General features: G+C 37.4%; 1 long non-coding RNA gene across 2 annotated transcripts in view; it reads left to right on the top strand.

Moving 5' to 3' along the window:
- The first annotated feature begins 1,635 nt into the window (after positions 1-1,635).
- LOC128247024 (uncharacterized) overlaps positions 1,636-11,847 on the top strand; it is an 18,148-nt gene continuing 7,936 nt past the window's right edge. The window contains exon 1 of one of the 2 annotated variants that reach the window (XR_008263434.1): positions 1,636-2,396. This is a non-coding gene — a long non-coding RNA (uncharacterized LOC128247024). Of the gene's footprint in view, positions 2,397-10,390; positions 10,485-11,847 lie in introns of those variants that run through there. The other variant, XR_008263433.1, reaches the window with a different exon arrangement.

The raw sequence follows: 11,847 nt of genomic DNA on the forward strand, positions 1-11,847 counted from the left end.
TTTTTAAAGATAAATTTTTAAAGCAGATAGAATTATTTTAAAGAAGTAAATTTAATAGTATTTACAATGTCAAAAAGAAGTAGGTTATGTTATGATTTTTTTTTGTTACTTTTTTGTATTAAAGCTGTGCTTTCTGTCATTTTATAAATATGTGGATCTTTATCAAACGATATAAAATACGCACCTGATTCCTTTCATTTTATTGAGAAATCCTTATTTTAATTTTATATTATAGCATATGCATTTCCAATATTCATTGATTCAACGATAAATTGACATTTTATTGATAAACTACGAGAACAAAGAATTCCAGAAACGAAAGAGTGTAATTCTTTGTGGTAATAAATTATGTCGTTTGTGTTCTTATTTAAATTCTATGGGATTGTTTTTCATCCCAACAAAGAAGATAAAATAGCACGATGTCGATTCAATATATACTTCTCCTATAAAATCTAAGCCCTTAAACAAAGCTCGTACTTATATGGTTGATTACATGACGAGGTCATGGCTCGAGTAAGGGCATGTAAGGTTTTAGGAAATGATTGGCTTCGACACAAAAAGTTTTTTTAAAGAAAACATGCCAAGATGGCGAAAGATCTTATAGAAAAAAACACAGTCATCACTTAAATTAATAACGCCGTGTCAGAAAGACAATACATTATCAGAATTGGATATGTAGCAAGACTTGTTAGCTGGAGTGATGAATGATTAGTGAAGTTGAATTTGGTTCTGTGTTGTTCCTCGAAAATAACCCAAACTATCTTGAAATTTTTTTTTATGAGACCATTTATTTACGCATTACTTTACAATATTTATAGTTGTACTTACTGAAGGCTGTTTTATTGCTTACCAGTACAGATATAGAAATAAATTACAGTAATCCCTCGACTATCGCAGGTGTTACGTTCCAAAATACCCCGCGATAGGTGGAAATCCGCGAAGTAGAAACAGTACTGTACTGTATTTTTTTTTATTATTTTTATAATTTGTACATATTAACTTTATTATAAATTCAAAACAACACCACAGAGGAATTAACGTAAGTTTAAATAGACTGCGATAGGTGAACCGCCCGCGATATGGCGAGGGATTACTGTATATGGCTTTTTTTTTACTAGGAATTTGACAGTTACTTATTCATGTTGTGAGATGTGGGAAAATTACATGTTCATGGCGAACGATTTGTTTTTCGCCCAGGGCCAAGCAGCGCGTCCAGGTAACTTATCTTCTTGCGGATCTCTTACACACTCTAGTTTACTATGCTTTGAACAAATGTGAGCTCAACACTGTCACTGAAGCTTTTCGCTTTTCGCAGTTGCAGTTTTTCACTGGACAATACTCTGTACAACTCATTCAGTTTACATCAGGAACAAGTGGGTAAGCAGGAACGTGTAACTTGATAAATTGGATGTTGAATGATCGGTAGGGCTGAATTTGGCTGTATGCTGCTTCACATATAAAACCAAGTCTATTTTAGATCTTATGGCCATTTATTTATAGACAAAATTTTACAATGTTTAAAAAGTTTACTGTATCAGTGTTTACCAGTAAAGAGACAAGAACATGTTGCGTTTTGACTAAAACTTACACAGCCATAACTTCGTGTTTTGGGTGGTGAGAAAAGTATGTAGTGACAACTTATAGCAGACGACTGTTATATGTTCAATGTCCGGAGTTTTATCCACGCATGCGCAGGGACTAGTTCCGGAAGGAATACAGGAAGAGTCTCATGCGCATGCGTAGAGTTCGACACCCAGCTTTGGCGCCTTTTCTCAGTCTCTTCGTTGGCTGATCTCCGTCGAGCCAAGACGTCCAACAGAGCTCTCTCACATGTCAGCACCAGAGCTTCACAAATAACCACGAAAATCATTCAGAAGGCGTCTCAGTAACCGAGGGCGACGAGCTACTGAATTCCACTGTAAATAAATATTGTTATGTTGTTCAGAATCTGCGTTCCGTTGTATCTTCTAGAAATTTAATGTACGGAAGCGGTGTACACCTAATGGTGTATAACCACTTTCCTACAAGTATATCTTCATGGACAAACAATTCCTTTTAACCCAAAGTCGAGCAGCGACCAACAACAAAACCAATCTTCACACGAAACGCTCATGCTTCTCTTTTATTAACTCTTGCTTCTATATCTATAAACATCTTTTGGCGGGAAAATCATGGAAATTCCACTAGAAAACGTAAGTTACAAGTACTATCGTAAGATGTGTAGTAGAGGAAGGCCGGAAGTGGGGGAGAGATGACGTTACGTCGGCAAGAAACAAGAAAAGTTTCTCTCGTTTTCATGCTATCTTCGACAGAGGCAAGACGTGGTGAAAGAGAGGTTGTGACAAGACATTTTAAGAATTGAACAATTTGCCGGAAATACCTGATTGCCAGTCGAGGTAAGAATAATTTTGTTTGCATGCCTTCAAACCACATGCTATTTCGGCACGTTGTTATCAGCTATGAAGATACGTCCGAGAAGTGGATTTTTTTATATTTTTCTCTTGCTCTTGTTCTTCATTTTATTTTTATTTATTTATTTATTTTTGTGATGGCTATAAAAATCAGAATCGGTAGTGATGTGTTGAGACCGTTCACTGGGGAAGGCAATCTAGTGGTCTGGATGAAGAAGGTGAGTCTCGTGGCAAAGCTGCAGGAAATAGATGTGGCTAGCTTTATGCCATTGTACTTAGAAAGCAGTGCACTGAATCTCTACCTGTAAATGGATGAAGCATTGGTTGGAAACAGTAGAGGATGTTCCGAGTGGGATAGCAGTAGTTTGTCAGCTGAAGGGCACAGAACTAAGAAGGCTGCACAACATGCACCATATGGGGGTCGACAGGACATTGTTTTTGGCTAGGACAGTCAAGAAAGATTCAGGTAGAGGAAGACTGGAAGAGGTTAGCCATTGACGTAATGCACTATTGGGGAAAGGTGTACCTTTCATTGGTCGACTGTGGACCAGGGTGAATGGCTATATGGAGAAAAATCAGGGCAGAGACTGCTGCCAAAGTTACAGAAGTGCTGAATGCGGTGTTCTTGGAAAGGTGACCATGATCCGTAGTCTGAATAATGTATCAGTGGATGGAATGCTGCATCCCGTCCTGGATATTCAAAGGGTGATTAGCTCTTCTGATGATGAAGAGGAGGGGCAAGGCAACCCTATGACCCTACAATCTCAAAGAGAACATCGCCCTCCCACCCCCATCCAGGTGGATGGGCGATTATGAGACAGAACAGGGGATCTGTGATCTTTTGAGCGGGGAACATGTCATGGGAGGAAGACTGGAAAGGGAGAGAGATGATATCACATCAGCGAGTGAGAAGAAAAGCTTCCCACTTTTTCACGTTATCTGTGACAGAGGCTAGATGTGGCAACAGAGAGGTTGTGACAACATGTGTTAAGAATGAGGAATCTGCTGGTGGTACCCAATTGCAACTCGAGATAAGAATGACTTTATTTACATGCCTTCAAATGACAAGATGCTTTCAATTACCCCTAGGTGCCTTTAACATTCCTTATCAGATATAGGAGAAACAGTTAAATTATTAATGGAGATGTTGCTAGTCTAGTTTACAGTTTTCCCTCATTTCAGAACCATATAAGAACATTTGCCCTTATCAAACTTCAACCCTATATCCTTTGCAAATGTAACCACTTCAAGGATCATTTTCATTTCATACATATTCCTGGCAGACAGTTTCAGGTCATCCACAAAGAAACTGTAATTTTGATACTTTTGTCTCCCTGTGAACTAATGGGATACTTCCTCAGCATAAATGATAAGGGGTTTACTGAAAGTATGAACACTATCACAGAGAGACTGTCTTCTCCTTTTTGATATTGCATTTTATCAATGATAATACTATCGCTTCTTGTACTTAACTTTAAGGTGGGGTCCAGGATAGAGAGTCAGGTCAAATATAACTTTGATTATGCATTCTGGAACTTTAGGAAGTCAAAGACTTTTAGCTTCCATGTGTGGGTACAGAGTGGAAAGGCTTTCCATATCTGAGATATCTAGATTATGAATGTATGTTCATACCTTTCTATTCCACTAGAAAACATACGTTTGAATGATTGTAGCTGAAACATGATTGGTTAGAATACAAGGCAAGTCATCTGATGTGCTGTGGTCTATTTCTCATTACTGGGCTAACACAGTTTCAATTCTAAGCTCTGTTACAGTACTTACCCAACAGTGAAGAAGCAAACAAAAATAAAATGGTAGCAAAATCATTGCAATGCCAAAGAACAATGATATGTCATGTGGATGTTATAATGGGTAAAACTGGGAAAAGAAAGACATAAAATAAATTACACAGAGAAATGAAATGGAGGTGTAGAATAAGGTGTCGTGCAGAATGTTAATTGCTGAAATTTACAGGGCCACAAAACGTCAACATTAATAAAACTTGCACAAAATTGTGTGCGAAAAATAAGTGTCACAAGATAAAGAACAGCACATATACATTTGAGTAAAATCTAAATTGTAAAATTCTAACTGGTAATAATACATCAGTCAAGACAAGTATTAAAATACAAAATACAGAAACAAAAAAGACATGTAGCAAATAAGATTTTGTACATATTTAGTGTTCAGAAATGCAAAATTGTGCTGAAATGAGAAAAAGTTCATGTACTGTCTTAGGAATGAAAGTTTTAAAAACAGTGCAGTGTTTGTGTTCTGCTTATATATATTAAAGAGGCGCAATGACCCAGTGGTTAGGGCAGAGTACTCGCGGTCGTAGGATCACGGTTTCAATTCCCAGACCGCGCGTTGTGTGTGTTTATTGAGCTAAAGCTCCACGAGGCTCCGGCAGGGTGTGGTGGCAACCCCTGTTGTACTCTTTCGCCCCAACTTTCTCTCACTCTTTCTTCCTGTTTCTTGAGTAATGCTGTGATGGACTGGCGTCCCATCCAGCTGGGGGGAACACATACGCCACAGAAACCAGGAAACCAGGCCCATGAGCCTGGCTAGGCTTGAAAAGGGAGCATAAATAAATAATATATATATTAAAGGAAAGTGTAAGAGAGATGCTGGCTGCATTGAACCATTTAAACTGATTTCTATATTCAACATGATCATAGTGAGGTCTTCTGCTGATATGCACGCATCCTGATGATTTGTTGCAGAAGAATCATGCAAATCTTTTGGGCATATATTCACAGTTATCAAACTAGAAATGTTTCTTGAGTTCTCCCTCATTTCAGAACCATAAACCATACAGGAATATTTATCCTGACCAAACTACAGCCCCATATCCTTTGAGAATGTTATAACCAGGTCAAAGCTCTTTTTTATTTCATGCATATTCCTGACATACAGTTTCAAGTCATCCGCAAGGAAGCAATGTGTAATTTTGGTATTTCTGCCTCCCTGTGAACCAATGAAATACCCCTCAGACTTCTTCGACATAAATGGCAAAGGGTTTACTGAAAGTATGAATACCCTCACAGAGAGGTTGTCTCCTCTGCAATATTGCATTTTATCAGTGTTAATACAATCACTCCTTTTATTTATTTCAATATAGTGGCCCAAGATGATGAATCAGGTGAGATATGGCTTTGATTATGCATTCTGGAATTTTAGCAAGTCGAAGGGCTTCTAGCATCCACATATGGGTACAGAGTCAAAGGCTTTCCATATCTGAGATATCTTTATTATGACTATAAAACAAATAGCTAATGCTATTTGCATATTCTGTGAGAGAGTTGAGGATATTCTGCACAATGAACTTAGCTCAGTGAGTGTCGTGTCTTCTTACACCTGTTCAAAAGTACACCAGGATGATCACATCACAGGAAAATCTGGCATTTAAACAGATCCATCTGGTTTCTTTGAATGTTTTCTAACCCAGGATCAGGGCTGGCTTAATCTCTTTGAGCCATAAACAAAGAGACAATCCATGCAGTGAAAACATCCCTCTTCACCTGCTTTTAAGAAGGCCATGGTCATTTTATCTGCAGGGAAGGTGATGGCCTCAGTTTTTTTCAGACGTAGAAAGCATTGTGTTTATCGACTCTCTTCAAAAGGGCCACACTATCGATAAAGAGTAACATGTCAAATTGCTGAGGCAGTTACAAAAGGCTATCAAGACCAAATTCCCAGAAAAACTGACAAAAACGGTCTTGTTTCATCTGGAAAATGCTCAGGTACACAAGTCCTTGGTTTCAATGACTGTGGCTTTGAACTGATTGATCACCCATCCTATTCTCTTGGTTTGGCCCCCATCTGACAATCATCTGTTCCCCAACATGAGAAGACACTTGGCTGGGAACCAGTATCACAATGATGATGATGTCGTATCTGCTGTTGATGACTTTTTTTAACCACCAGGATGAAAGCTTCTTCACCAATGGGACCCAAGCAATACAATACTGATGGAAAAAGTGTGTGGACCACAAGGGGGACTATGTTGAAAAATAAACCTCATTTGGTCACATTCCAGGATAGTATCTTGACCAGCCTCTGAACTTTTCAGCTGACCCTCATAAAAATCTTGTGATAAGTTAAATCATTTTAGTTTAACAAATAACTATTTCTGCATGTTCACTACCCGAGCAATGCCAGGTACTTCCATAAGTCATATAATTAATGCAGTTGTTGCTTTATACTAGTGACAGATCAACTTAAATACAACAAACAGGAGAGAGAGATAGAAGAGACAAAGAGAGTGTGAGAAAAAGCTGAAACTATTCATTAACATATCAATGCTATCACATGTCAAATCGTGATGAACTGCTTTAATGTTGTTTAAACTTAAAAGAATCACATAAACTTTTACTCTCAACAAAACTAATAATATAGATCTATGAGGTTACGTTGTTGTAGAGTCACAGGTTACTTCTGATCAGCATGTAGGTAGTTGGTTGAATGTCTTGTATAATAATAATGATAATAATAAGCTTATTGTATTTAGTGCTCACAAACACTATAACTATTCAGAAAAGTAGCCAAAAATGTATGTACAGTGCAGAGAATAATGCACAAAAAGACAGGAAAGTGAACAGTGAATGAGTCATAAAAAAAGGAACATCACATGCAGTGTTGGTAAATTTCAGGAAGCATGAAAGTTTTGAAGAGTGTGGTGTCCTGACAGCTAACAAGTGATGTGTGTAGTTTATTCCATGCTTCAGCCATTCTGAACTTGAAAAAATTCCTTTCAAAAGTCATGGGCACTGTACTGTTTTCTGATTTTGTAAGCATAACTATGGGTGTTAGACACATGGAATTCCAAAGGTTCCCACGGTTGTTGCTGGAAAGATGGTTGATAATCTTGTGTGTTTCTACCAAGTCAGATGCTAGACAGCAGAGCTTTAATGTGTCCATATGCAAGAAAGCAAAATGTTCAGAATATGGTAGATGCCTGATAGTGGGTATTCAACTGGCTGCAAGTTTCTGAACAGTTTCAAGAAGATTCATATGCTGAGCAAGACAGGGTTTCCAGACTGGTGATGCAAACTCTGAGTGTGGATGTAACATAGTCATATACAGCTTTAAATAAATAACTGGAGAGCAGCTGACAAAGGTCTTACTGAGTAACCCTAAGATCCCCTTGGCTTTCTTGACAATTTTAGAAATGTGGTTTGTCCAATGCAAATCGCTGTTGGCCACAACACCCAGGTCACATTCACTAGCAGACTTCTTAAGATTGGTGTTGTGGAGGGAGTATGTAAAAACTAGATTTTTCCTCTCAAAATGTATGGTTGCACTTGTCCACTGCCAGCTTGAGTTGTTAGTCAGTAATCCATTGCTGCATTGTGTCCAGGTCTGATTGTCGGAAAGATCTATGGCATTTAGGATTTGTTCTTTTTATCTCCAGGTACAGCTTGATGTTATCTGCATATTTCAACACTGTAACATTCTTCAAGTTGTCATCTATGTCATTAATATATGCAACAAACAACAGGGGTCCAAGAACAGATCCCTATGGTACACCAGATGCTATCTCATAGGATGCAGAATGCCATTCTCAAACCGTCACAACCCCTCTTCGACTGAGAATGAAGGACTTCAGCCAGTTATAAAGATCATCTCTCACACCCACTGCAAAGAGTTTTATCTTAGGTCATTTGTGTGGCACAGAATTAAAGGCTTTAGAAAAGTCAAGATAAATAACATCCATCCATGAGCCACCATCAGTGATTTGATTGATGTCTTCAAGAAACTCAAGGAGTTGGCCACATCAGCTAGAGTTATGGAGAAATCAAAATTGTAAGGGTCAAATAAGGTTGTGAGAGTTTCAGAAGTTCTACAGTGTTTCTCTAACACAGGAATCCATCAATTTGATGATGCAGCTAGTAAGACCGACTGGACAGTAGTTGACAAGTGATGTATTATCACCCTTTTTTGAACAAGGTGATGACACTGGCAATTTTCAATTGCTCTGGTGCAACACAGTTAAGGCAGAATTGGGAGGAGAATGAAAGATGATGCAAAAGAAATAGCCTGCCATATTTGAGAAGGTAAGTAACACCATCAAAACCAGGAGAGGCATAGTTGTACTTATTCTTGAGATGGTGTCACAGTATTTCAGGTGTAAATTCCACAGATGTTCTAGAATTTACTGTCAGAGGTGATGAAAATGGTACATTGGGATTTTCAACAGTAAAAATGCAGCATATCATTCAGTGATAAGTTCTGCACACTCTTAGGAATCATCAATAATCTGACCTGTGTGGGGATTGTGAAAAGGGTCAACTGGAGAGTGAGGCCTCTGTTTCAAACATACGTATTTACAGATCACTTTGAGTTGGTTGCTCTATGTAATTCAAACTCAAGCACTGCCTTTTTAGTCACCTACTTGAGAGTGTTAGATGATCTATGGCACCTTCTTCTATTATCCTCTGTTCTATATAGTCTGTATTCTTGTTCAGCATTACAGCATTCTTCCCTGGCAAGTTGGACTACTGCAGTGTACCAAATCACACTTTTGAGATTTTTACAGCAATTGCATGGTACTAATGCTTCACATGCAGCCCAGATTGAATTGAAGATGCTCTAAAGTGCAGTATTGCCATCTCTGGAATCATAAAATCAAGCCAGTTTTGGTATTGTAACAGTTCCAGTTTGCTTTGTTCCAGTCAAAGTGAGCAGTTTGGAGGTGGTGATGGTTTTTGTTTCTAGTTGTAAGAAACAGATTGGTTATGATCATAGCATGATCAGATTAGTCCAAAAGTTTCTCGGTATGAAATTGATAACCATTTCAGGAGTAATGCTAAAGAGCAGATCCAAAGTGTTATCACCTCTTGTGAGGGAAGTGACTTCTTGGGACAGCTTGAATCCAGCACTAAATCAAGGAAATCATTTGCACTTTGCAGCCAAATAAAGGTTTCCCAATCAATCTCGGGGTAATTGACGTCACCAGCAATGAAAACGTAAGTGGCAGTTTTCCTAGATGCAGCTCTGAAGATGTCAAAATGTTTTGTGTTTTGATAGTGGTTTGAGGAGCAGTAAATAACTCCAGTTAGAAGTGTTGACATGCTTATACATACATCACAGAAAAATAACTCCTGTGGTTTGATTTCCCATCAACCACTAAACCTGTTAAAGGAAAACAGTTCAGTTACCCCTTTGTCTCCTGTTTAGGCAACAAAGTTATGGATCCTAACCCATTTTTCCAGATTGAATAATTGAACAAATGAGTAAAGGTGGTTGTTGTTTAGGTCATCCTTGATGGATCAAACCAACAGTTAAAGGTATTCAAGCCATGATCCACCCAGTTTTATCTTTTATTTACATCTTTATTTTATATATTTTTTATCTTTCAGAAATAGGGTACCCTGGACTTAATACCGTCTTAGGGTACATGTTATAGTTGCTGCGACACTAGGGCCTAGGAAATCCAAGACCCCATGAACCCCCTTGTTGAGGATTAATTTCATCTTATTCTGATAGGATTGCAATCCACTTCATTCCAATAGAACTCAGGCCCATGAATAACTAAAGATATCTCTACTGCATTATAGAATATATTCTCCCCATTTTCTTAATACAGTAAGGTGTGGTTTAAGAGAGATTTGGTAGTTATTTGTCCCATATAGGAGTTCCCTCGTCATGTGTTCCACATAATGTCCACACAATAGCACTCCCATTCCATTTGACTACTGTTGTATTCATGGTAACAGTGTGTGGGTGAATACATTGAAGTAGACAAAGGTTACTACTATCTTACAGGTGCTAATGTTAACTATGTGTGAATAAAAGTTATTTTTGTCAAAGTGAAGCATAGCATTTTGTTGTAAATTCAACTATATTGACTTGATACTTGATTGTCTATTGTCAAACTGACTTTCTGAACCTTCACCAACAGTTACATGTGCAGTGTCAGGGGGTATATTGCACATATATATATATATATATATATATATATATAAATTTAATTAGAGGATATGTTAACCTTGCGAAGGGATGGTTGCATCCAAGGAAATACTGGTTCAATACCTAGTATTGTTGGGGAATGAAATTCCTTTAAAACAATAGGTATGTATTAAGCATATAGTTTATATCCAGTTAAAAGAAGAGAAGAAAATAGAGATAAGAAAGTTAACAATTATTTATTATTAACAAATTGGTCATCTTCGCTTTCAGCCATTTCAATTAATGCTCAATTATTTAATTACAAATTTCGTCTGCTGAAATGAATTGATAGGTTCACATATAACATCCCAAGGTACACCTTTTTTCTCTGATGAAATTATGCTCATGTCACATAAATTCAAATTCTCTGATTTCTCTATTTTTGTTCTCCTTCAGTTGCACCAAGGTCTCCGGTTTGTTGACATAAACCCTCTCTTTCAGGTATACCCACAAGAAAAATCTGGGCTAGTCAAGTTTGGAGATTGTGAAGGCCATTCAAAGTAGATCTCAAACATGGTTCCAGCAAGATGGAGCGACTGCTCATACTGCGAGAAACAATGCAGTTGCTACAGTAGTGCTTTGATGTAGTGGTGTTGCAAAATTTGACTTGTGCATATTAATTTCCATTATGTCTTTTATATTGTATCAAAATTTCATGCATTTACTTGTAAAATTAAGGAAGTTATTAATAATTGAAACCCATCAGGGACTTTTGGGACACCCTGTATATATAAATATATATAAAGAGTTATTAATAAGGGATTATTAATCCAGGCAAAATATTTCTTAAGCTCTCTGTTAAAAGTAATACAAATACACTATGCTAAGAAAAGGCTTTTAGATTGGTATAGAACTCCAGGTAATCCTTAAGCAAGATCTGAAGTCGAAGTCCATCATCAGTTGACTTTGTAAATCTATGGTTGCATTACTCAGTTAATATTACAGAGTGATATACAAGAAAAGACATAAATAATGGGCTTTACATATTTATTTATTTGATGCACAAATAAATATGTTAAGCCTTTTCTTGTGTGTGTGTATACCTCAAGAAGACCTGTACTCTGTAGCAGAAGCATTTAAGACTGTTTCCTTTGGTGGTGAAGAGCACTTGTGGTGGTGCCATATAAAAGCATCCATGAGGGGCCACATAACAGCTCCTGTGTGGTGCCACATAAAAGCACCCAGTTCACTCTGTGAAATGGTTGGCAATAAGAAGGGCATCCAGCCATAGAAATGAGATTAGAGTCTGGTGCCACTCCCCGGTTTGCCAGCTCTGATCAAACTGTCCAACCCATGCTGGCATAGAAAGTGGATGTTAAATGATGATATATATATTTATGTGTGTGTGTATGTATGTATGTATATAAATATATATATACATATATATATATGTACATACATATGCATACACATCTGATATAATAATGAGCATAGTGTTTTTATATATTTGTATATATATATATATATATATATATATATATACTCT

The sequence above is a fragment of the Octopus bimaculoides genome, chromosome 1, assembly GCF_001194135.2.
Source record: "Octopus bimaculoides isolate UCB-OBI-ISO-001 chromosome 1, ASM119413v2, whole genome shotgun sequence".
NCBI classification, from domain to species: Eukaryota; Metazoa; Mollusca; class Cephalopoda; order Octopoda; family Octopodidae; genus Octopus; species Octopus bimaculoides.